This window comes from Rhododendron vialii, chromosome 2a (genome assembly GCF_030253575.1).
Source record: "Rhododendron vialii isolate Sample 1 chromosome 2a, ASM3025357v1".
In the NCBI taxonomy this organism is placed as follows: Eukaryota; Viridiplantae; Streptophyta; class Magnoliopsida; order Ericales; family Ericaceae; genus Rhododendron; species Rhododendron vialii.
The window spans coordinates 10761112-10764933 of record NC_080558.1 but is presented as its reverse complement, the minus strand read 5'-3'; the positions used below and the strand labels follow the sequence as shown (position 1 = coordinate 10764933).

The following is a 3822-nucleotide window of genomic DNA, read 5'->3' as shown; positions in this document are numbered from 1 at the left end:
ATCGATGAACTTCTCTTCAAAAAAAAAACTCTCTCCACGTCAATCTGTCGTGGCTTCGGAATTTATTCACCATGTTCATGGACCTTCATGGTCGAACTAATTGCACTAGCTAGCAGCAGCTTCCGCAAACATTTCGGCCTCCACTACTACTTCCGATAAATTGGTCGTTCCAACATTTTTTATATCCATTTTCTCTGGATGGATAAATCCTACTATATCCGCGGTTCGGATCTACGGTATATTGGGCACACCATTATGTAGCTTTCCTCCTCGTCTATAATAAGCAGCAATTTTAGGGCAATTTTCGCTAGCCATTTTGTGCCAATTTGGATGAATTTACCCCCCAATTGGTGGGGCGCTGCCTTGGGTCGGCTGTCCTCAATTGTCATTTTACTTCTTCCACATTGTGGGGTGCGTGGCGTGATAGGAGGAGAAAATATCTGAGCTGATCTTTATTTCCTCTGGTTAGAGAGAGAGGGAGAGGTTTTTGGGAGAGCCGCACCTCTCTGTAATCGCCTTCAATCCTAAAAAAAACTTCACTTTGCATCTCTTTTTGTAGCCCAAGATTTCACCCAAGAGTTTCAGGCGATTTCGAGTTCGTCGACGACAAAGTTTCAAGCAGTTTGGGACTTCGCCGACGAAGATCCGGTCGGAGGGGGCATTGCTGCTACTCTGTGTATCTCCGTCGCCGATCTTATTTTTTATTCTTTCTCTTTGCAGATCTGTTCATGTGGGCAGCCGCAAGTTGTTTTCTAGGGTTTTGCCATTGGGAAGATCTGGGTCTCAGAGATTTGATAAAGGTTGTTAAGCTATATATGACGTTTGTGGCGCATCCTTCATCTGTAAGATATTTTGATTCTCTCATTTCAATAGATGATTTTCGTTCACCTCTGCTTTTACTGAGTGGTTTGCATTGTTTGATTCAGTATGTTGTACGGCGCTTTGTTCTTTGGGTTTTCTGATTTTGTAGTTTTTGTCATTGATTTGTGTTTGGAGACTTATGCAGGCCATGTGTTTTTAATTTTCCATCTCTTTAAGATGGGTCGGCATATTCTCTAACATGTAGTGTTTTGATGATTTCTCGCATTTAGGTTTCATTGTTTGGAAATCATGGAGTATCTCTTCTGATTTGCTGCTTCTGTTCCTTTGGTTTTTTGTGTTTTGACTTTTTATTGAAAAGATTTTGGGTCTGTTCGATCTGTGTGCTTAGATTCATTTTGGGCTGCTGTTTTTAGTTGGTGATGTTTTCCGTTTTTCTGATTTCTATTGCATGTTCAGTTTTGTGCTTTATTTTGGAACTTTGTAGTGTTCCTTCTTGTTTGCTATTTTTTTTTACCTTTTTGGATTTAAAAAATTGCACTTATCTTTGGATTTTCTGCATAAATTAATTACTGTCTTTCTTTTGTAGCTTGATTTCTCTTAATTTATCGATTCAAAATCCTCGTAGAGTTGGTGTAAAGAGTAAATATTCATTTGGTTTTGTTATCCCCAGGACAGCTAAAGGGTTAGTGAAAGAGTGGTCTCATTACCCTACCCACAGTCAAAGGGTATAGTATGTAAGAAAGCATCAATTCGTTAATGGGGCTCTTCTAAAAAACCGTTGAGATGCGAAAGATGTAATACTCGGTATTGTCTCTCTTCTCTCTATAGTTATTTAGTGTACAATTGGAGCTTCAACTCTTTAAGCATTCAACTAGATAATTAGAGTAATTGACTTGTGTTGTTCTCGAATTGCTTTGTTCCTTTCACATATCATAGAGGTTATCAATTTGGCTTATTTGAAGATTATGTCCTTAATGTGTTCCATGTCTTATTCAATCATACCTCCACAAGAGTATATTCTACTTTTAAATCAATCTGATCATGTAGAGAAATATTCATCACAACACTTTTGAAGGTGTAAATCTTCTACCCCGAAAAAACAAGTAAAATCTATTTTAAAAAATGGCTTATTGTGTCCCTGTGTGTGTACATGGCATGTCCCTCCTAGCGTGTCCCATGTGCTTCATAGTTTGTTGATATTTCAATGCACCACAACTAAGTCGAGTTGTTAAGATCAGCAAGAAAATACAAAAAACTCCGTGCTCTCATAAATAGTTATTGCTATTAAGACAGATTCGTACATGCTCCCAAGCAAAATTTGTTCATAAAATCAGTTTGGTATCACAGGCTTACATTTGGGTGATATAATGGCTTTTAGAATAGAACTTGGACTATAGACATGACAGTCTTAGAAATATTGGGACGTTCTTATTTATTTCCAGACTACAAGTTCATGTCTATAGTGCACTTTCTTGGTGAAATAGTGAACTTGTGATTATGGTGACACCAGTTGTATGGTGCAAAAACTAGCACATGAATTTTAATCGGTGAGCTTTTTTGTGTGGATTTGTGAACTTATAAGCCAGAGCATGTTAGTTTTTATACTTCCGTTTTCTACCTTTTGTAGTTGAACATTCCCTATGAATTGAGGAGATGTTGCTTTTCAACTCAAACTTCGATGGTACCCAAAGCAATCATGTATATTGTGATTTTGAGAGTTGGGTTTTGTTCTTCAATGGGCAGTTGCCACTTGCTAGAGTTCATGGTATGTAACAGGTACATATGGATGTGCTAATTTGTTTGTGGGCTGCCAGGCAAAGCCTAGCTTGAAGTTGAATCCGCCCAAATACCACCTGCCCAACAAGGACATAGCAATCGAACCATTGCGAATGAAGAAAAATGGCATCATTAGGTATGCTACTGTTTGACAAATTAAACTAAAGACTCAAAGTAGCGAAATTTTTTGGCTTGTGTATAGCGTTTGAAATCTAATGACTCTTCGGCTTAGACATAAGGAATTAAGCACTCTTTGGTTTACAATTCTTTTGTACGTGCACACCTTTCAGACACAAACAAAGACATAATTCCCTTACAAAACATAAGTCTTGCAGTTTGTAGACCCTGTGTGGATCAGACCCCTCATGAGAATGTGTGAAATTGTAATGCACTTATAAGAAAACTAAAACAAATGCAGGTGTTTGTGGGTATTTGTTGCATATGTTTGGGTTTTGAGTAGGTCGAGAGCCCCAAGTTTGAATTTAATGTCATCTGGTTTCACCTCCATCATTCTTTCTTCACCTCATCGAGAGAAATTTGGAGACGAAGCTTTCAAAAGGACCATGGATAGCTACAGCAGCCATTGCAGACCCTGAAAATCTCCCTTGATCTAGTTCATCACATCTGCTTCTCTGTATCCAATTTTGAATCATTTGTTCACACGCTTGAGGTACATTCCTTCTCTCTCTGTTATATTACTATTTATTTTTGGTAAATTCAGTTGTTTGTATGCGACTACCTCGGTCGTCGAAAGTGGAATTTTTACTCTCATTATATTCTTTTGATTTTTGGCTTATGTGGTTCTTTATTGTTATTTTTTGGTTAGGAAGAAGGATCTTGGTAGATACAAATATGTTGATGGACATGTATCTAACAATTACCAGAAATCCACCCTCTCTGCATCGGTAGTAGTCAATAAATTTACACTTCCATGTCCTAGAATTTGATCAAGAAAATAAGAATCGTCTTGTGAATATTGCCCATATTCATAATGTGTATCAAACTTATGTATTACAACCTTATGTAGACATCTTTTGTTAACAAACTTATGCAGACAACTTAGGCGTGCATTCAACTTCTGTTCCATTCACTTTTGTTTACGATTTTGAAAACCGCTCTCCACAACGGGCATGACGGATGTGCCTTGCACATCGCGATGCATCTAGTTTTTAAAAAAAATTGTTCAGTGTTCCTGATCCTAAATTTTAAATGAAAAATTGTAAG

The 3822-nt window shown here is 37.6% G+C and overlaps 1 long non-coding RNA gene across 4 annotated transcripts; it reads left to right on the top strand.

The window, feature by feature from the left end:
• The first annotated feature begins 489 nt into the window (after positions 1–489).
• On the top strand, positions 490–3566 carry LOC131316379 (uncharacterized). 4 transcript variants are annotated; one of them, XR_009197108.1, is made up of 6 exons: positions 490–800; positions 1498–1626; positions 2450–2587; positions 2637–2734; positions 3017–3268; positions 3425–3566. It is a non-coding gene; the product is annotated as an uncharacterized LOC131316379 (long non-coding RNA). The 4 variants fall into 4 exon arrangements; XR_009197110.1 differs by having other exon boundaries at positions 1493–1626; XR_009197107.1 differs by lacking the exon at positions 490–800 and having other exon boundaries at positions 1038–1626.
• Positions 3567–3822: the final 256 nt, after the last annotated feature.